The 22,459-nt window shown below is 59.6% G+C and overlaps 1 protein-coding gene across 1 annotated transcript in view; it reads right to left on the bottom strand.

Annotated features, from left to right (window-relative positions):
* Positions 1–21,287, bottom strand: part of LOC148502448 (uncharacterized) — a 93,087-nt gene extending 71,800 nt beyond the window's left edge. Inside the window, exon 1 of the mRNA XM_088449886.1 lies at positions 21,224–21,287. The gene's annotated coding sequence lies outside the window, so the exon portion shown is untranslated. The remainder of the gene's footprint in view (positions 1–21,223) is intronic.
* Positions 21,288–22,459: the final 1,172 nt, after the last annotated feature.

The raw sequence follows: 22,459 nt of genomic DNA, 5'->3' as shown, positions 1-22,459 counted from the left end.
CTGACTCTCCTCTGCCTGGTCTCCCAGCACTGTCCCCACTACTCCTTCCCTGCACCCTCACCTGACTCCCTTCTTCCTGGTCTCCCAGCACTGTCCCCACTACTCCTTCCCTGCACTCTCACCTGAGTCCCCTCTGCCTGGTCACCCAGCACTGTCCCCACTACTCCTTCCCTGCACTCTCACCTGACTCCCCTCTGCCTGGTCTCCCAGCACTGTCCCCACTACTCCTTCCCTGCACTCTCACCTGACTCCCCTCTGCCAGGTCTCCCAGCACTGTCCCCACTACTCCTTCCCTGCTATGTCACTTGACCCCTCTGCCTGCTCTCCCAGCAGTGTCCTCACTACTCCTTCCCTGCACTCTCATTTGACTCCCCTTTACCTGGTCTCCCAGCACTGTCCCCATTACTCCTTCCCTGCACCCTCACCTGACTCTCCTCTGCCTGGTCTCCCAGCACTGTCCCCACTACTCCTTCCCTGCACCCTCACCTGACTCTCCTCTGCCTGGTCTGCCAGCACTGTCCCCACTACTCCTTCCCTGCACTCTCACCTGAGTCCCCTCTGCCTGGTCTCCCAGCACTGTCCCCACTACTCCTTCCCTGCACTGTCACCTGGCTCCCCTCTGCCTGGTCTCCCAGCACTGACCACACTACTCCTTCCCTGCACTCTCACCTGACTCCCCTCTGCCTGGTCTTCCAGCACTGTCCCCACTACTCCTTCCTGCACTCTCACCTGACTCCCCTCTGCTTGCTCTCCCAGCACTGTCCCCACTACTCCTTCCCTAGACTGTCACCTGACTCCCCTCTGCCTGGTCTCCCAGCACTGTCCCCACTACTCCTTCCCTGCACTCTCACCTGACTCCCCTTTGCCTGCTCTCCCAGCACTGTCCCCACTACTCCTTCCCTGCACTCTCACCTGACTCCCCTCTGCCTGGTCTCCCAGCACTGTCCCCACTACTCCTTCCCTGCACCCTCACCTGACTCCCCTCTGCCTGGCCTCCCAGCACTGTCCCCACTACTCCTTCCCTGCACCCTCACCTGACTCCCCTCTGCCTGGTCTCCCAGCACTGTCCCCACTACTCCTTCCCTGCACTCTCACCTGACTCCCCTCTGCCTGGTCTCCCAGCACTGTCCCCACTACTCCTTCCCTGCACCCTCACCTGACTCCCCTCTGCCTGGTCTCCCAGCACTGTCCCCACTACTCCTTCCCTGCACCCTCACCTGACTCCCCTCTGCCTGGTCTCCCAGCACTGTCCCCACTACTCCTTCCCTGCACTCTCACCTGAGTCCCCTCTGCCTGGTCTCCCAGCACTGTCCCCACTACTCCTTCCCTGCACTTTCACCTGTCCCCTCTGCCTGGTCTCCCAGCACTGACCCCACTACTCCTTCCCTGCACTCTCACCTGACTCCCCTCTGCCTGGTCTCCCAGCACTGTCCCCACTACTCCTATCCCTGCACTCTCACCTGACTCCCCTTTGCCTGCTATCCCAGCACTGTCCCAACTACTCCTTCCCTGCACTCTCACCTGACTCTCCTCTGCCTGGTCTCCCAGCACTGTCCCCACTACTCCTTCCCTGCACCCTCACCTGACTCCCTTCTTCCTGGTCTCCCAGCACTGTCCCCACTACTCCTTCCCTGCACTCTCACCTGAGTCCCCTCTGCCTGGTCACCCAGCACTGTCCCCACTACTCCTTCCCTGCACTCTCACCTGACTCCCCTCTGCCTGGTCTCCCAGCACTGTCCCCACTACTCCTTCCCTGCACTCTCACCTGACTCCCCTCTGCCAGGTCTCCCAGCACTGTCCCCACTACTCCTTCCCTGCTATGTCACTTGACCCCTCTGCCTGCTCTCCCAGCACTGTCCTCACTACTCCTTCCCTGCACTCTCATTTGACTCCCCTTTACCTGGTCTCCCAGCACTGTCCCCATTACTCCTTCCCTTCACCCTCACCTGACTCTCCTCTGCCTGGTCTCCCAGCACTGTCCCCACTACTCCTTCCCTGCACCCTCACCTGACTCTCCTCTGCCTGGTCTGCCAGCACTGTCCCCACTACTCCTTCCCTGCACTCTCACCTGAGTCCCCTCTGCCTGGTCTCCCAGCACTGTCCCCACTACTCCTTCCCTGCACTGTCACCTGGCTCCCCTCTGCCTGGTCTCCCAGCACTGACCACACTACTCCTTCCCTGCACTCTCACCTGACTCCCCTCTGCCTGGTCTTCCAGCACTGTCCCCACTACTCCTTCCTGCACTCTCACCTGACTCCCCTCTGCTTGCTCTCCCAGCACTGTCCCCACTACTCCTTCCCTAGACTGTCACCTGACTCCCCTCTGCCTGGTCTCCCAGCACTGTCCCCACTACTCCTTCCCTGCACTCTCACCTGACTCCCCTTTGCCTGCTCTCCCAGCACTGTCCCCACTACTCCTTCCCTGCACTCTCACCTGACTCCCCTCTGCCTGGTCTCCCAGCACTGTCCCCACTACTCCTTCCCTGCACCCTCACCTGACTCCCCTCTGCCTGGCCTCCCAGCACTGTCCCCACTACTCCTTCCCTGCACTCTCACCTGAGTCCCCTCTGCCTGGTCTCCCAGCACTTTCCCCACTACTCCTTCCCTGCACTCTCACCTGACCCCCCTCTGCCTGGTCTCCCATCACTGTCCCCACTACTCCTTCCCTGCACTCTCACCTGACTCCCCTCTGCCAGGTCTCCCAGCACTGTCCCCACTACTCTTTCCCTGCACTGTCACCTGACTCCCCTCTGCCTGCTCTCCCAGCACTGTCCTCACTACTCCTTCCCTGCACTCTCATTTGACTCCCCTCTACCTGGTCTCCCAGCACTGTCCCCATTACTCCTTCCCTGCACCCTCACCTGCTCTCCTCTGCCTGGTCTCCCAGCACTGTCCCCACTACTCCTTCCCTGCACCCTCACCTGACTCTCCTCTGCCTGGTCTGCCAGCACTGTCCCCACTACTCCTTCCCTGCAGTCTCACCTGACTCCCCTCTGCCTGGTCTCCCAGCACTGTCCCCACTACTCCTTCCCTGCACTGTCACCTGGCTCCCCTCTGCCTGGTCTCCCAGCACTGTCCACACTACTCCTTCCCTGCACTCTCACCTGACTCCCCTCTGCCTGGTCTCCCAGTACTGTCCCCACTACTCCTTCCTGCACTCTCACCTGACTCCCCTCTGCTTGCTCTCCCAGCACTGTCCCCACTACTCCTTCCCTGCACTGTCACCTGACTCCCCTCTGCCTGGTCTCCCAGCACTGTCCCCACTACTCCTTCCCTGCACTCTCACCTGACTCCCCTCTGCCTGGTCTCCCAGCACAGTCCCCACTACTCCTTCCCTGCACTTTCACCTGAGTCCCCTCTGCCTGGTCTCCCAGCACTGACCCCACTACTCCTTCCCTGCACTCTCACCTGACTCCCCTCTGCCTGGTCTCCCAGCACTGTCCCCACTACTCCTATCCCTGCACTCTCACCTGACTCCCCTTTGCCTGCTATCCCAGCACTGTCCCCACTACTCCTTCCCTGCACTCTCACCTGACTCTCCTCTGCCTGGTCTCCCAGCACTGTCCCCACTACTCCTTCCCTGCACCCTCACCTGACTCCCTTCTTCCTGGTCTCCCAGCACTGTCCCCACTACTCCTTCCCTGCACTCTCACCTGAGTCCCCTCTGCCTGGTCTCCCAGCACTGACCCACTACTCCTTCCCTGCACTCTCACCTGACTCCCCTCTGCCTGGTCTCCCAGCACTGTCCCCACTACTCCTTCCCTGCACTCTCACCTGAGTCCTCTCTGCTTGGTCTCCCAGCACTGTCCTTACTACTCCTTCCTTGCACTCTCACCTGAGTCCCCTCTGCCTGGTCTCCCAGCACTGTCCACACTACTCCTTCCCTGCACTCTCACCTGACTCCCCTCTGCCTGGTCTCCCAGCACTGTCCCCACTACTCCTTCCTGCACTCTCACCTGACTCCCCTCTGCTTGCTCTCCCAGCACTGTCCCCACTACTCCTTCCCTGCACTGTCACCTGACTCCCCTCTGCCTGGTCTCCCAGCACTGTCCCCACTACTCCTTCCCTGCACTCTCACCTGACTCCCCTTTGCCTGCTCTCCCAGCACTGTCCCCACTACTCCTTCCCTGCACTCTCACCTGACTCCCCTCTGCCTGGTCTCCCAGCACTGTCCCCACTACTCCTTCCCTGCACCCTCACCTGACTCCCCTCTGCCTGGTCTCCCAGCACTGTCCCCACTACTCCTTCCCTGCACTCTCACCTGAGTCCCCTCTGCCTGGTCTCCCAGGACTTTCCGCACTACTCCTTCCTTGCACTGTCACCTGACTCCCCTCTGCCTGGTCTCCCAGCACTGTCCCCACTACTCCTTCCCTGCACTTTCACCTGAGTCCCCTCTGCCTGGTCTCCCAGCACTGACCCCACTACTCCTTCCCTGCACTCTCACCTGAATCGCCTCTGCCTGGTCTCCCAGCACTGTCCCCACTACTCCTATCCCTGCACTCTCACCTGACTCCCCTTTGCCTGCTATCCCAGCACTGTCCCCACTACTCCTTCCCTGCACTCTCACCTGACTCTCCTCTGCCTGGTCTCCCAGCACTGTCCCCACTACTCCTTCCCTGCACCCTCACCTGACTCCCTTCTTCCTGGTCTCCCAGCACTGTCCCCACTACTCCTTCCCTGCACTCTCACCTGAGTCCCCTCTGCCTGGTCTCCCAGCACTGTCCCCACTACTCCTTCCCTGCACTCTCACCTGACTCCCCTCTGCCTGGTCTCCCAGCACTGTCCCCACTACTCCTTCCCTGCACTCTCACCTGAGTCCTCTCTGCTTGGTCTCCCAGCACTGTCCTTACTACTCCTTCCTTGCACTCTCACCTGAGTCCCCTCTGCCTGGTCTCCCAGCACTGTCCCCACTACTCCTTCCCTGCACTCTCACCTGACTCCCCTCTGCCTGGTCTCCCATCACTGTCCCCACTACTCCTTCCCAGCACTCTCACCTGACTCCCCTCTGCCAGGTCTCCCAGCACTGTCCCCACTACTCCTTCCCTGCACTGTCACCTGACTCCCCTCTGCCTGCTCTCCCAGCACTGTCCTCACTACTCCTTCCCTGCACTCTCATTTGACTCCCCTTTACCTGGTCTCCCAGCACTGTCCCCATTACTCCTTCCCTGCACCCTCACCTGACTCTCCTCTGCCTGGTCTCCCAGCACTGTCCCCACTACTCCTTCCCTGCACCCTCACCTGACTCTCCTCTGCCTGCTCTCCCAGCACTGTCCCCACTACTTCCCTGCACTCTCATTTGACCCCCCTCTACCTTGTCTCCCAGCACTGTCCCCACTACTCCTTCCCTGCACCCTCACTTGACTCTCCTCTGCCTGGTCTCTCAGCACTGTCCCCACTACTCCTTCCCTGCACCCTCAACTGACTCTCCTCTGCCTGCTCTCCCAGCACTGTCCCCACTACTACTTCCCTGCACTCTCACCTGACTCCCCTCTGCCTGCTCTCCCAGCACTGTCCCCACTACTCCTTCCCTGCACTCTCATTTGACTCCCCTCTACCTGGTCTCCCAGCACTGTCCCCACTACTCCATCCCTGTACCCTCACCTGACTCCCCTCTGCCTGGTCTCCCAGCACTGCCCCCACTACTCCTTCCCTGCACTCTCACCTGAGTCCCCTCTGCCTGCTCTTCCAGCACTGTCCCCATTACTCCTTCCCTGCACTCTCACCTGATCCCCCTCTGCCTGGTCTCCCATCACTGTCCCCACTACTCCTTCCCTGCACTCTCACCTGACTCCCCTCTGCCAGGTCTCCCAGCACTGTCCCCACTACTCCTTCCCTGCACTGTCACCTGACTCCCCTCTGCCTGCTCTCCCAGCACTGTCCTCACTACTCCTTCCCTGCACTCTCATTTGACTCCCCTCTACCTGGTCTCCCAGCACTGTCCCCATTACTCCTTCCCTGCACCCTCACCTGGCTCTCCTCTGCCTGGTCTCCCAGCACTGTCCCCACTACTCCTTCCCTGCACCCTCACCTGACTCTCCTCTGCCTGGTCTCCCAGCACTGTCCCCACTACTCCTTCCCTGCAGTCTCACCTGACTCCCCTCTGCCTGGTCTCCCAGCACTGTCCCCACTACTCCTTCCCTGCACTGTCACCTGGCTCCCCTCTGCCTGGTCTCCCAGCACTGTCCACACTACTCCTTCCCTGCACTCTCACCTGACTCCCCTCTGCCTGGTCTCCCAGCACTGTCCCCACTACTCCTTCCTGCACTCTCACCTGACTCCCCTCTGCTTGCTCTCCCAGCACTGTCCCCACTACTCCTTCCCTGCACTGTCACCTGACTCCCCTCTGCCTGGTCTCCCAGCACTGTCCCCACTACTCCTTCCCTGCACTCTCACCTGACTCCCCTCTGCCTGGTCTCCCAGCACAGTCCCCACTACTCCTTCCCTGCACTTTCACCTGAGTCCCCTCTGCCTGGTCTCCCAGCACTGACCCCACTACTCCTTCCCTGCACTCTCACCTGACTCCCCTCTGCCTGGTCTCCCAGCACTGTCCCCACTACTCCTATCCCTGCACTCTCACCTGACTCCCCTTTGCCTGCTATCCCAGCACTGTCCCCACTACTCCTTCCCTGCACTCTCACCTGACTCTCCTCTGCCTGGTCTCCCAGCACTGTCCCCACTACTCCTTCCCTGCACCCTCACCTGACTCCCTTCTTCCTGGTCTCCCAGCACTGTCCCCACTACTCCTTCCCTGCACTCTCACCTGAGTCCCCTCTGCCTGGTCTCCCAGCACTGTCCCCACTACTCCTTCCCTGCACTCTCACCTGACTCCCCTCTGCCTGGTCTCCCAGCACTGTCCCCACTACTCCTTCCCTGCACTCTCACCTGAGTCCTCTCTGCTTGGTCTCCCAGCACTGTCCTTACTACTCCTTCCTTGCACTCTCACCTGAGTCCCCTCTGCCTGGTCTCCCAGCACTGTCCACACTACTCCTTCCTGCACTCTCACCTGACTCCCCTCTGCCTGGTCTCCCAGCACTGTCCCCACTACTCCTTCCTGCACTCTCACCTGACTCCCCTCTGCTTGCTCTCCCAGCACTGTCCCCACTACTCCTTCCCTGCACTGTCACCTGACTCCCCTCTGCCTGGTCTCCCAGCACTGTCCCCACTACTCCTTCCCTGCACTCTCACCTGACTCCCCTTTGCCTGCTCTCCCAGCACTGTCCCCACTACTCCTTCCCTGCACTCTCACCTGACTCCCCTCTGCCTGGTCTCCCAGCACTGTCCCCACTACTCCTTCCCTGCACCCTCACCTGACTCCCCTCTGCCTGGTCTCCCAGCACTGTCCCCACTACTCCTTCCCTGCACTCTCACCTGAGTCCCCTCTGCCTGGTCTCCCAGCACTTTCCCCACTACTCCTTCCCTGCACTCTCACCTGACTCCCCTCTGCCTGGTCTCCCAGCACTGTCCCCACTACTCCTTCCCTGCACTTTCACCTGAGTCCCCTCTGCCTGGTCTCCCAGCACTGACCCCACTACTCCTTCCCTGCACTCTCACCTGACTCCCCTCTGCCTGGTCTCCCAGCACTGTCCCCACTACTCCTATCCCTGCACTCTCACCTGACTCCCCTTTGCCTGCTATCCCAGCACTGTCCCCACTACTCCTTCCCTGCACTCTCACCTGACTCTCCTCTGCCTGGTCTCCCAGCACTGTCCCCACTACTCCTTCCCTGCACCCTCACCTGACTCCCTTCTTCCTGGTCTCCCAGCACTGTCCCCACTACTCCTTCCCTGCACTCTCACCTGAGTCCCCTCTGCCTGGTCTCCCAGCACTGTCCCCACTACTCCTTCCCTGCACTCTCACCTGACTCCCCTCTGCCTGGTCTCCCAGCACTGTCCCCACTACTCCTTCCCTGCACTCTCACCTGAGTCCTCTCTGCTTGGTCTCCCAGCACTGTCCTTACTACTCCATCCTTGCACTCTCACCTGAGTCCCCTCTGCCTGGTCTCCCAGCACTGTCCCCACTACTCCTTCCCTGCACTCTCACCTGACTCCCCTCTGCCTGGTCTCCCATCACTGTCCCCACTACTCCTTCCCAGCACTCTCACCTGACTCCCCTCTGCCAGGTCTCCCAGCACTGTCCCCACTACTCCTTCCCTGCTATGTCACTTGACTCCCCTCTGCCTGCTCTTCCAGCACTGTCCTAACTACTCCTTCCCTGCACTCTCATTTGACTCCCCTTTACCTGGTCTCCCAGCACTGTCCCCATTACTCCTTCCCTGCACCCTCACCTGACTCTCCTCTGCCTGGTCTCCCAGCACTGTCCCCACTACTCCTTCCCTGCACCCTCACCTGACTCTCCTCTGCCTGGTCTGCCAGCACTGTCCCCACTACTCCTTCCCAGCACTCTCACCTGACTCCCCTTTGCCTGCTCTCCCAGCACTGTCCCCACTACTCCTTCCCTGCACTCTCACCTGACTCCCCTCTGCCTGGTCTCCCAGCACTGTCCCCACTACTCCTTCCCTGCACCCTCACCTGACTCCCCTCTGCCTGGCCTCCCAGCACTGTCCCCACTACTCCTTCCCTGCACTCTCACCTGAGTCCTCTCTGCCTGGTCTCCCAGCACTTTCCCCACTACTCCTTCCCTGCACTCTCACCTGACCCCCCTCTGCCTGGTCTCCCATCACTGTCCCCACTACTCCTTCCCTGCACTCTCACCTGACTCCCCTCTGCCAGGTCTCCCAGCACTGTCCCCACTACTCTTTCCCTGCACTGTCACCTGACTCCCCTCTGCCTGCTCTCCCAGCACTGTCCTCACTACTCCTTCCCTGCACTCTCATTTGACTCCCCTCTACCTGGTCTCCCAGCACTGTCCCCATTACTCCTTCCCTGCACCCTCACCTGCTCTCCTCTGCCTGGTCTCCCAGCACTGTCCCCACTACTCCTTCCCTGCACCCTCACCTGACTCTCCTCTGCCTGGTCTGCCAGCACTGTCCCCACTACTCCTTCCCTGCAGTCTCACCTGACTCCCCTCTGCCTGGTCTCCCAGCACTGTCCCCACTACTCCTTCCCTGCACTGTCACCTGGCTCCCCTCTGCCTGGTCTCCCAGCACTGTCCACACTACTCCTTCCCTGCACTCTCACCTGACTCCCCTCTGCCTGGTCTCCCAGTACTGTCCCCACTACTCCTTCCTGCACTCTCACCTGACTCCCCTCTGCTTGCTCTCCCAGCACTGTCCCCACTACTCCTTCCCTGCACTGTCACCTGACTCCCCTCTGCCTGGTCTCCCAGCACTGTCCCCACTACTCCTTCCCTGCACTCTCACCTGACTCCCCTCTGCCTGGTCTCCCAGCACAGTCCCCACTACTCCTTCCCTGCACTTTCACCTGAGTCCCCTCTGCCTGGTCTCCCAGCACTGACCCCACTACTCCTTCCCTGCACTCTCACCTGACTCCCCTCTGCCTGGTCTCCCAGCACTGTCCCCACTACTCCTATCCCTGCACTCTCACCTGACTCCCCTTTGCCTGCTATCCCAGCACTGTCCCCACTACTCCTTCCCTGCACTCTCACCTGACTCTCCTCTGCCTGGTCTCCCAGCACTGTCCCCACTACTCCTTCCCTGCACCCTCACCTGACTCCCTTCTTCCTGGTCTCCCAGCACTGTCCCCACTACTCCTTCCCTGCACTCTCACCTGAGTCCCCTCTGCCTGGTCTCCCAGCACTGTCCCCACTACTCCTTCCCTGCACTCTCACCTGACTCCCCTCTGCCTGGTCTCCCAGCACTGTCCCCACTACTCCTTCCCTGCACTCTCACCTGAGTCCTCTCTGCTTGGTCTCCCAGCACTGTCCTTACTACTCCTTCCTTGCACTCTCACCTGAGTCCCCTCTGCCTGGTCTCCCAGCACTGTCCACACTACTCCTTCCCTGCACTCTCACCTGACTCCCCTCTGCCTGGTCTCCCAGCACTGTCCCCACTACTCCTTCCTGCACTCTCAACTGACTCCCCTCTGCTTGCTCTCCCAGCACTGTCCCCACTACTCCTTCCCTGCACTGTCACCTGACTCCCCTCTGCCTGGTCTCCCAGCACTGTCCCCACTACTCCTTCCCTGCACTCTCACCTGACTCCCCTTTGCCTGCTCTCCCAGCACTGTCCCCACTACTCCTTCCCTGCACTCTCACCTGACTCCCCTCTGCCTGGTCTCCCAGCACTGTCCCCACTACTCCTTCCCTGCACCCTCACCTGACTCCCCTCTGCCTGGTCTCCCAGCACTGTCCCCACTACTCCTTCCCTGCACTCTCACCTGAGTCCCCTCTGCCTGGTCTCCCAGGACTTTCCGCACTACTCCTTCCTTGCACTCTCACCTGACTCCCCTCTGCCTGGTCTCCCAGCACTGTCCCCACTACTCCTTCCCTGCACTTTCACCTGAGTCCCCTCTGCCTGGTCTCCCAGCACTGACCCCACTACTCCTTCCCTGCACTCTCACCTGAATCCCCTCTGCCTGGTCTCCCAGCACTGTCCCCACTACTCCTATCCCTGCACTCTCACCTGACTCCCCTTTGCCTGCTATCCCAGCACTGTCCCCACTACTCCTTCCCTGCACTCTCACCTGACTCTCCTCTGCCTGGTCTCCCAGCACTGTCCCCACTACTCCTTCCCTGCACCCTCACCTGACTCCCTTCTTCCTGGTCTCCCAGCACTGTCCCCACTACTCCTTCCCTGCACTCTCACCTGAGTCCCCTCTGCCTGGTCTCCCAGCACTGTCCCCACTACTCCTTCCCTGCACTCTCACCTGACTCCCCTCTGCCTGGTCTCCCAGCACTGTCCCCACTACTCCTTCCCTGCACTCTCACCTGAGTCCTCTCTGCTTGGTCTCCCAGCACTGTCCTTACTACTCCTTCCTTGCACTCTCACCTGAGTCCCCTCTGCCTGGTCTCCCAGCACTGTCCCCACTACTCCTTCCCTGCACTCTCACCTGACTCCCCTCTGCCTGGTCTCCCATCACTGTCCCCACTACTCCTTCCCAGCACTCTCACCTGACTCCCCTCTGCCAGGTCTCCCAGCACTGTCCCCACTACTCCTTCCCTGCACTGTCACCTGACTCCCCTCTGCCTGCTCTCCCAGCACTGTCCTCACTACTCCTTCCCTGCACTCTCATTTGACTCCCCTTTACCTGGTCTCCCAGCACTGTCCCCATTACTCCTTCCCTGCACTCTCACTTGACTCTCCTCTGCCTGGTCTCTCAGCACTGTCCCCACTACTCCTTCCCTGCACCCTCAACTGACTCTCCTCTGCCTGCTCTCCCAGCACTGTCCCCACTACTACTTCCCTGCACTCTCACCTGACTCCCCTCTGCCTGCTCTCCCAGCACTGTCCCCACTACTCCTTCCCTGCACTCTCATTTGACTCCCCTCTACCTGGTCTCCCAGCACTGTCCCCACTACTCCATCCCTGTACCCTCACCTGACTCCCCTCTGCCTGGTCTCCCAGCACTGCCCCCACTACTCCTTCCCTGCACTCTCACCTGAGTCCCCTCTGCCTGCTCTTCCAGCACTGTCCCCATTACTCCTTCCCTGCACTCTCACCTGATCCCCCTCTGCCTGGTCTCCCATCACTGTCCCCACTACTCCTTCCCTGCACTCTCACCTGACTCCCCTCTGCCAGGTCTCCCAGCACTGTCCCCACTACTCCTTCCCTGCACTGTCACCTGACTCCCCTCTGCCTGCTCTCCCAGCACTGTCCTCACTACTCCTTCCCTGCACTCTCATTTGACTCCCCTCTACCTGGTCTCCCAGCACTGTCCCCATTACTCCTTCCCTGCACCCTCACCTGGCTCTCCTCTGCCTGGTCTCCCAGCACTGTCCCCACTACTCCTTCCCTGCACCCTCACCTGACTCTCCTCTGCCTGGTCTCCCAGCACTGTCCCCACTACTCCTTCCCTGCAGTCTCACCTGACTCCCCTCTGCCTGGTCTCCCAGCACTGTCCCCACTACTCCTTCCCTGCACTGTCACCTGGCTCCCCTCTGCCTGGTCTCCCAGCACTGTCCACACTACTCCTTCCCTGCACTCTCACCTGACTCCCCTCTGCCTGGTCTCCCAGCACTGTCCCCACTACTCCTTCCTGCACTCTCACCTGACTCCCCTCTGCTTGCTCTCCCAGCACTGTCCCCACTACTCCTTCCCTGCACTGTCACCTGACTCCCCTCTGCCTGGTCTCCCAGCACTGTCCCCACTACTCCTTCCCTGCACTTTCACCTGAGTCCCCTCTGCCTGGTCTCCCAGCACTGACCCCACTACTCCTTCCCTGCACTCTCACCTGACTCCCCTCTGCCTGGTCTCCCAGCACTGTCCCCACTACTCCTATCCCTGCACTCTCACCTGACTCCCCTTTGCCTGCTATCCCAGCACTGTCCCCACTACTCCTTCCCTGCACTCTCACCTGACTCTCCTCTGCCTGGTCTCCCAGCACTGTCCCCACTACTCCTTCCCTGCACCCTCACCTGACTCCCTTCTTCCTGGTCTCCCAGCACTGTCCCCACTACTCCTTCCCTGCACTCTCACCTGAGTCCCCTCTGCCTGGTCTCCCAGCACTGTCCCCACTACTCCTTCCCTGCACTCTCACCTGACTCCCCTCTGCCTGGTCTCCCAGCACTGTCCCCACTACTCCTTCCCTGCACTCTCACCTGAGTCCTCTCTGCTTGGTCTCCCAGCACTGTCCTTACTACTCCTTCCTTGCACTCTCACCTGAGTCCCCTCTGCCTGGTCTCCCAGCACTGTCCACACTACTCCTTCCTGCACTCTCACCTGACTCCCCTCTGCCTGGTCTCCCAGCACTGTCCCCACTACTCCTTCCTGCACTCTCACCTGACTCCCCTCTGCTTGCTCTCCCAGCACTGTCCCCACTACTCCTTCCCTGCACTGTCACCTGACTCCCCTCTGCCTGGTCTCCCAGCACTGTCCCCACTACTCCTTCCCTGCACTCTCACCTGACTCCCCTTTGCCTGCTCTCCCAGCACTGTCCCCACTACTCCTTCCCTGCACTCTCACCTGACTCCCCTCTGCCTGGTCTCCCAGCACTGTCCCCACTACTCCTTCCCTGCACCCTCACCTGACTCCCCTCTGCCTGGTCTCCCAGCACTGTCCCCACTACTCCTTCCCTGCACTCTCACCTGAGTCCCCTCTGCCTGGTCTCCCAGCACTTTCCCCACTACTCCTTCCCTGCACTCTCACCTGACTCCCCTCTGCCTGGTCTCCCAGCACTGTCCCCACTACTCCTTCCCTGCACTTTCACCTGAGTCCCCTCTGCCTGGTCTCCCAGCACTGACCCCACTACTCCTTCCCTGCACTCTCACCTGACTCCCCTCTGCCTGGTCTCCCAGCACTGTCCCCACTACTCCTATCCCTGCACTCTCACCTGACTCCCCTTTGCCTGCTATCCCAGCACTGTCCCCACTACTCCTTCCCTGCACTCTCACCTGACTCTCCTCTGCCTGGTCTCCCAGCACTGTCCCCACTACTCCTTCCCTGCACCCTCACCTGACTCCCTTCTTCCTGGTCTCCCAGCACTGTCCCCACTACTCCTTCCCTGCACTCTCACCTGAGTCCCCTCTGCCTGGTCTCCCAGCACTGTCCCCACTACTCCTTCCCTGCACTCTCACCTGACTCCCCTCTGCCTGGTCTCCCAGCACTGTCCCCACTACTCCTTCCCTGCACTCTCACCTGAGTCCCCTCTGCCTGGTCTCCCAGCACTGTCCCCACTACTCCTTCCCAGCACTCTCACCTGACTCCCCTCTGCCTGCTCTTCCAGCACTGTCCTAACTACTCCTTCCCTGCACTCTCATTTGACTCCCCTTTACCTGGTCTCCCAGCACTGTCCCCATTACTCCTTCCCTGCACCCTCACCTGACTCTCCTCTGCCTGGTCTCCCAGCACTGTCCCCACTACTCCTTCCCTGCACCCTCACCTGACTATCCTCTGCCTGGTCTGCCAGCACTGTCCCCACTACTCCTTCCCTGCACTCTCACCTGAGTCCCCTCTGCCTGGTCTCCCAGCACTGTCCCCACTACTCCTTCCCTGCACTGTCACCTGGCTCCCCTCTGCCTGGTCTCCCAGCACTGACCACACTACTCCTTCCCTGCACTCTCACCTGACTCCCCTCTGCCTGGTCTTCCAGCACTGTGCCCACTACTCCTTCCTGCACTCTCACCTGACTCCCCTCTGCTTGCTCTCCCAGCACTGTCCCCACTACTCCTTCCCTGCACTGTCACCTGACTCCCCTCTGCCTGGTCTCCCAGCACTGTCCCCACTACTCCTTCCCTGCACTCTCACCTGACTCCCCTTTGCCTGCTCTCCCAGCACTGTCCCCACTACTCCTTCCCTGCACCCTCACCTGACTCCCCTCTGCCTGGTCTCCCATCACTGTCCCCACTACTCCTTCCCTGCACTCTCACCTGACTCCCCTCTGCCAGGTCTCCCAGCACTGTCCCCACTACTCCTTCCCTGCACTGTCACCTGACTCCCCTCTGCCTGCTCTCCCAGCACTGTCCTCACTACTCCTTCCCTGCACTCTCATTTGACTCCCCTCTACCTGGTCTCCCAGCACTGTCCCCATTACTCCTTCCCTGCACCCTCACCTGCTCTCCTCTGCCTGGTCTCCAAGCACTGTCCCCACTACTCCTTCCCTGCACCCTCACCTGACTCTCCTCTGCCTGGTCTGCCAGCACTGTCCCCACTACTCCTTCCCTGCAGTCTCACCTGACTCCCCTCTGCCTGGTCTCCCAGCACTGTCCCCACTACTCCTTCCCTGCACTGTCACCTGGCTCCCCTCTGCCTGGTCTCCCAGCACTGTCCACACTACTCCTTCCCTGCATTCTCAGCTGACTCCCCTCTGCCTGGTCTCCCAGCACTGTCCCCACTACTCCTTCATGCACTCTCACCTGACTCCCCTCTGCTTGCTCTCCCAGCACTGTCCCCACTACTCCTTCCCTGCACTGTCACCTGACTCCCCTCTGCCTGGTCTCCCAGCACTGTCCCCACTACTCCTTCCCTGCACTCTCACCTGACTCCCCTCTGCCTGGTCTCCCAGCACAGTCCCCACTACTCCTTCCCTGCACTTTCACCTGAGTCCCCTCTGCCTGGTCTCCCAGCACTGACCCCACTACTCCTTCCCTGCACTCTCACCTGACTCCCCTTTGCCTGCTATCCCAGCACTGTCCCCACTACTCCTTCCCTGCACTCTCACCTGACTCTCCTCTGCCTGGTCTCCCAGCACTGTCCCCACTACTCCTTCCCTGCACCCTCACCTGACTCCCTTCTTCCTGGTCTCCCAGCACTGTCCCCACTACTCCTTCCCTGCACTCTCACCTGAGTCCCCTCTGCCTGGTCTCCCAGCACTGTCCCCACGACTCCTTCCCTGCACTCTCACCTGACTCCCCTCTGCCTGGTCTCCCAGCACTGTCCCCACTACTCCTTCCCTGCACTCTCACCTGAGTCCTCTCTGCTTGGTCTCCCAGCACTGTCCTTACTACTCCTTCCTTGCACTCTCACCTGAGTCCCCTCTGCCTGGTCTCCCAGCACTGTCCACACTACTCCTTCCCTGCACTCTCACCTGACTCCCCTCTGCCTGGTCTCCCAGCACTGTCCCCACTACTCCTTCCTGCACTCTCACCTGACTCCCCTCTGCTTGCTCTCCCAGCACTGTCCCCACTACTCCTTCCCTGCACTGTCACCTGACTCCCCTCTGCCTGGTCTCCCAGCACTGTCCCCACTACTCCTTCCCTGCACTCTCACCTGACTCCCCTTTGCCTGCTCTCCCAGCACTGTCCCCACTACTCCTTCCCTGAACTCTCACCTGACTCCCCTCTGCCTGGTCTCCCAGCACTGTCCCCACTACTCCTTCCCTGCACCCTCACCTGACTCCCCTCTGCCTGGTCTCCCAGCACTGTCCCCACTACTCCTTCCCTGCACTCTCACCTGAGTCCCCTCTGCCTGGTCTCCCAGCACTTTCCCCACTACTCCTTCCCTGCACTCTCACCTGACTCCCCTCTGCCTGGTCTCCCAGCACTGTCCCCACTACTCTTTCCCTGCACTTTCACCTGAGTCCCCTCTGCCTGGTCTCCCAGCACTGACCCCACTACTCCTTCCCTGCACTCTCACCTGACTCCCCTCTGCCTGGTCTCCCAGCACTGTCCCCACTACTCCTATCCCTGCACTCTCACCTGACTCCCCTTTGCCTGCTATCCCAGCACTGTCCCCACTACTCCTTCCCTGCACTCTCACCTGACTCTCCTCTGCCTGGTCTCCCAGCACTGTCCCCACTACTCCTTCCCTGCACCCTCACCTGACTCCCTTCTTCCTGGTCTCCCAGCACTGTCCCCACTACTCCTTCCCTGCACTCTCACCTGAGTCCCCTCTGCCTGGTCTCCCAGCACTGTCCCCACTACTCCTTCCCTGCACTCTCACCTGACTCCCCTCTGCCTGGTCTCCCAGCACTGTCCCCACTACTCCTTCCCTGCACTCTCACCTGAGTCCTCTCTGCTTGGTCTCCCAGCACTGTCCTTACTACTCCTTCCTTGCACTCTCACCTGAGTCCCCTCTGCCTGGTCTCCCAGCACTGTCCCCACTACTCCTTCCCTGCACTCTCACCTGACTCCCCTCTGCCTGGTCTCCCATCACTGTCCCCACTACTCCTTCCCAGCACTCTCACCTGACTCCCCTCTGCCAGGTCTCCCAGCACTGTCCCCACTACTCCTTCCCTGCACTGTCACCTGACTCCCCTCTGCCTGCTCTCCCAGCACTGTCCTCACTACTCCTTCCCTGCACTCTCATTTGACTCCCCTTTACCTGGTCTCCCAGCACTGTCCCCATTACTCCTTCCCTGCACCCTCACCTGACTCTCCTCTGCCTGGTCTCCCAGCACTGTCCCCACTACTCCTTCCCTGCACCCTCACCTGACTCTCCTCTGCCTGGTCTGCCAGCACTGTCCCCACTACTCCTTCCCTGCACTCTCACCTGAGTCCCCTCTGCCTGGTCTCCCAGCACTGTCCCCACTACTCCTTCCCTGCACTGTCACCTGGCTCCCCTCTGCCTGGTCTCCCAGCACTGTCCACACTACTCCTTCCCTGCACTCTCACCTGACTCCCCTCTGCCTGGTCTCCCAGCACTGTCCCCACTACTCCTTCCTGCACTCTCACCTGACTCCCCTCTGCTTGCTCTCCCAGCACTGTCCCCACTACTCCTTCCCTGCACTGTCACCTGACTCCCCTCTGCCTGGTCTCCCAGCACTGTCCCCACTACTCCTTCCCTGCACTCTCACCTGACTCCCCTTTGCCTGCTCTCCCAGCACTGTCCCCACTACTCCTTCCTGCACTCTCACCTGACTCCCCTCTGCCTGGTCTCCCAGCACTGTCTCCACTACTCCTTCCCTGCACCCTCACCTGACTCCCCTCTGCCTGGTCTCCCAGCACTGTCCCCACTACTCCTTCCCTGCACTCTCACCTGACTCCCCTCTGCCTGGTCTCCGAGCACTGTCCCCACTACTCCTTCCCTGCACTTTCACCTGAGTCCCCTCTGCCTGGTCTCCCAGCACTGTCCACACTACTCCTATCCCTGCACTCTCACCTGACTCCCCTTTGCCTGCTATCCCAGCACTGTCCCCACTACTCCTTCCCTGCACTCTCACCTGACTCTCCTCTGCCTGGTCTCCCAGCACTGTCCCCACTACTCCTTCCCTGCACCCTCACCTGACTCCCTTCTTCCTGGTCTCCCAGCACTGTCCCCACTACTCCTTCCCTGCACTCTCACCTGAGTCCCCTCTGCCTGGTCTCCCAGCACTGTCCCCACTACTCCTTCCCTGCACTCTCACCTGACTCCCCTCTGCCTGGTCTCCCAGCACTGTCCCCACTACTCCTTCCCTGCACTCTCACCTGAGTCCTCTCTGCTTGGTCTCCCAGCACTGTCCTTACTACTCCTTCCTTGCACTCTCACCTGTCCCCTCTGCCTGGTCTCCCAGCACTGTCCCCACTACTCCTTCCCTGCACTCTCACCTGACTCCCCTCTGCCTGGTCTCCCAGCACTGTCCCCACTACTCCTTCCCTGCACCCTCACCTGACTCCCCTCTGCCTGGTCTCCCAGCACTGTCCCCACTACTCCTTCCCTGCACTCTCACCTGAGTCCCCTCTGCCTGGTCTCCCAGCACTGTCCCCACTACTCCTTCCCTGCACTCTCACCTGACTCCCCTCTGCCTGGTCTCACAGCAGTGTCCCCACTACTCCTTCCCTGCACTCTCACCTGACTCCCCTCTGCCTGGTCTCCCAGCACTGTCCTTACTACTCCTTCCCTGCACTCTCACCTGACTCCCCTCTGCCTGGTCTCCCAGCACTGTCCCCACTACTCCTTCCCTGCAGTCTCACCTGACTCCCCTTTGCCTGCTCTCCCAGCACTGTCCCCACTACTCCTTCCCTGCACCCTCACCTGACTTTCCTCTGCCTGCTCTCCCAGCACTGTCCCCACTACTACTTCCCTGCACTCTCACCTGACTCCCCTCTGCCTGCTCTCCCAGCACTGTCCCCACTACTCCTTCCCTGCACTCTCATTTGACTCCCCTCTACCTGGTCTCCCAGCACTGTCCCCACTACTCCTTCCCTGCACCCTCACCTGACTCCCCTCTGCCTGCTCTCCCAGCACTGCCCCCACTACTCCTTCCCTGCACTCTCACCTGAGTCCCCTCTGCCTGCTCTCCCAGCACTGTCCCCACTACTCCTTCCCTGCACTCGCACCGGACTCTCCTCTGCCTGGTCTCCCAGCACAGCCCCCACTACTCCTTCCCTGCACTCTCACCTGACTCCCCTCTTCCTGCTCTCCCAGTATTGTCCCCATTACTCCTTCCTGCACTCTCACCTGACTCCCCTCTGCTTGCTCTCCCAGCACTGTCCCCACTACTCCTTCCCTGCACTGTCACCTGACTCCCCTCTGCCTGCTCTCCCAGCACTGTCCCCACTACTCCTTCCCTGCACTCTCACCTGACTCCCCTCTGCCTGGTCTCCCAGCACTGTCCCCACTACTCCTTCCCTGCTCTGTCACCTGGCTCCCCTCTGCCTGGGCACCCAGCACTGTCCCCACTACTCCTTCCCTGCACTCTCACCTGACTCCCTTCTGCCTGGTCTCCCAGCACTGTCCCCACTACTCCTTCCCTGCACTCTCACCTGACTCCCCTTTGCCTGCTCTCCCAGCACTGTCCCCACTACTCCTTCCCTGCACTCTCACTTGACTCCCCTCTGCCTGGTCTCCCAGCACTGTCCCCACTACTCCTTCCCTGCACTCTCACTTGACTCCCCTCTGCCTGGTCTCCCAGCACTGTCCCCACTACTCCTTCCCTGAACTCTCACCTGACTCCCCTCTGCCTGGTCTCCCAGCACTGTCCCCACTACTCCTTCCCTGCACTCTCACCTGACTCCCCTCTGCCTGGTCTCCCAGCACTGTCCCCACTACTCCTTCCCTGCACTCTCACCAGACTCCCCTCTGCCTGGTCTCCCAGCACTGTCCCCACTACTCCTTCCCTGCACTCTCACCTGACTCCCCTCTGCCTGCTCTCCCAGCACTGTCCCCACTACTCCTTCCCTGCACTCTCACCTGACTCCCCTCTGCCTGCTCTCCCAGCACTGTCCCCACTACTCCTTCCCTGCACTCTCACTTGACTCCCCTCTGCCTGGTCTCCCAGCACTGTCCCCACTACTCCTTCCCTGCACTCTCACCTGACTCTCCTCTGCCTGCTCTCCCAGCACTGCCCCCACTACTCCTTCCCTGCACTCTCACCCGACTCCCCTCTGGCTGCTCTCCCAGCACTGCCCCCACTACTCCTTCCCAGCACTCTCACCCGACTCCCCTCTGCCTGCTCTCCCAGCACTGCCCCCACTACCCCTTCCCTGCACTGTCACCCGACTCCCCTCTGCCTGCTCTCCCAGCACTGTCCCCACTACTCCTTCCCTGCACTCTCACCCGAGTCCCCTCTGCCTGCTCTCCCAGCACTGTCCCCACTACTCCTTCCCTGCACTCGCACCGGACTCTCCTCTGCCTGGTCTCCCAGCACTGCCCCCACTATTCCTTCCCTGCACTCTCACCTGACTCCCCTCTTCCTGCTCTCCCAGCATTGTCCCCACTACTCCTTCCTGCACTCTCACCTGACTCCCCTCTGCTTGCTCTCCCAGCACTGTCCCCACTACTCCTTCCCTGCACTGTCACCTGACTCCCCTCTGCCTGGAATGCCAGCACTGTCCCCACTACTCCTTCCCTGCACTCTCACCTGACTCCCCTCTGCCTGGTCTCCCAGCACTGTCCCCACTACTCCTTCCCTGCACTCTCACCTGACTCCCCTTTGCCTGCTCTCCCAGCACTGTCCCCACTACTCCTTCCCTGCACTCTCACTTGACTCCCCTCTGCCTGGTCACCCAGCACTGTCCCCACTACTCCTTCCCTGCACTCTCACCTGACTCCCCTCTGCCTGGTCTCCCAGCACTGATCCCACTACTCCTTCCCTGCACTCTCACCCGACTCCCCTCTGCCTGTTCTCCCAGCACTGCCCCCACTACTCCTTCCCTGCACTCTCACCCGACTCCCCTCTGGCTGCTCTCCCAGCACTGCCCCCACTACTCCTTCCCTGCACTCTCACCCGACTCCCCTCTGCCTGCTCTCCCAGCACTGCCCCCACTACTCCTTCCCTGCACTGTCACCCGACTCCCCTCTGCCTGCTCTCCCAGCACTGTCCCCACTACTCCTTCCCTGCACTCTCACCTGACTCCCCTCTGCCTGGTCTCCCAGCACTGTCCCCACTACTCCTTCCCTGCACTCTCACCTGACTCCCCTCTGCCTGGTCTCCCAGCACTGTCCCCACTACTCCTTCCCTGCACTGTCAGCTGGCTCCCCTCTGCCTGGTCTCCCAGCACTGTCCCCACTACTCCTTCCCTGCACTCTCACCTGACCCCTCTGCCTGGTCTCCTAGCACTGTCCCCACTACTCCTTCCCTGCACTCTCACCTGACTCCCCTCTGCCTGCTCACCCAGCACTGTCCCCACTACTCCTTCCCTGCACTCTCACCTGACTCCCCTCTGCCTGCTCTCCCAGCACTGTCCCCACTACTCCTTCCTTATACACCCATCTGACCTACTGCACTGTCTTCACTACTTCCTGCAAATTGCAGTAACCGAAAAGAAGACATTACACTGGTGATGAAACATACCTGGCTGTTACATATATTTAGCAGCTTCCTGTTTCTTTGCATCTACACTAAACAGAGAAGCACTAGAGCTAAAACTGTAATCATTTGTATAGCAGCCATTTTGTCTGAGACCAATCTCTATGATTTAACAATGGCATTGACTTAACTTGCAATCGTTGGCTGTAGACAGCATGTGTGAACAGCTAGACGTGTTGTACCTGACAGCCATGTTTGCTAGGGATAAAGCTATGGCATTATAATACTATTGTTTTCATATACACTATTACTATACAGTTATTCAGAAGTCACAGCTGCAGTCTCACTTTTTCTCAGTTTACCATTGTCTATATGCTACACTGTAATATACCACCTGTAAGGAGATATGAGATGCCATACTGGTGGAGTGGGAGACTAGTTATTCTCTAAAGAAATAAAGTTGCCAAGTGGTTCTACTTTCCATTGGCTACCCAACATCTTACAGATTGGTACCTGGAAAATTCAAACTGAAATTGTCATAACCTCCAAAATTTAAGAAAGCTAAAAGAAAAATAAGATAATTCATAATAAAAAAATAAGGAAATTACATTTGCTAGCCATAGAATATGTGCAAATGAACCAATATGTATATATTTGTTATCTTCCCCATCGTGACAACCCTTTGGGAGGCGCAATGGATCATAGGGGAGATGTATCAAGCCTTGGAGAGAGGTAAAGCAATTGCCCAAAGCGACCAATCATCTTTTAAATGTAATTTCATTACTATGCTAGATAAATGACAATTAGAAGCTGATTAGTTGCTTTGGGCGACTTCTCCAATTTTATCTGTCAGCTTCAATGGACTGTGCAGTAGTTGACATGACACCCAAAAAAAATGTACAAAGAAAGTACCTGAGAAAAAAAGGCAAAAATATTATGCAATGCAAATTTCAAATATCTGTAGGTGCCATATTTTTTGGGAACTAGATCTCAAAAAGAATATATCTAAAAAAAAAGCCGGCACTCCAGCAAAATATCCCCATTCACTCTGGGTGCCTCTCCAAGTTATATAGGAACACAGACGGATGGCACTCATATAGAGAAAACTCGGACACCGAGTTCAACATTCCATGATTTATTTAATTTAATCAGGAACAATATAATACAATCATTACATACCTTTTATAGCAGTACATTCACAGTGTCAGGTTGCGGCCTAGGATCGTCCGTTGCTCACCTCTGCGCCGGCTTCCCCTGATCTCCCATGTGGTCAGACGTCAG

This window comes from Taudactylus pleione, unplaced genomic scaffold, assembly GCF_031769625.1.
Source record: "Taudactylus pleione unplaced genomic scaffold, aTauple2 ptg000497l, whole genome shotgun sequence".
Lineage (NCBI taxonomy): Eukaryota > Metazoa > Chordata > Amphibia > Anura > Myobatrachidae > Taudactylus > Taudactylus pleione.
The sequence above is the reverse complement of the archived record's forward strand: the minus strand, read 5'-3'. Positions and strand labels throughout refer to the sequence as shown.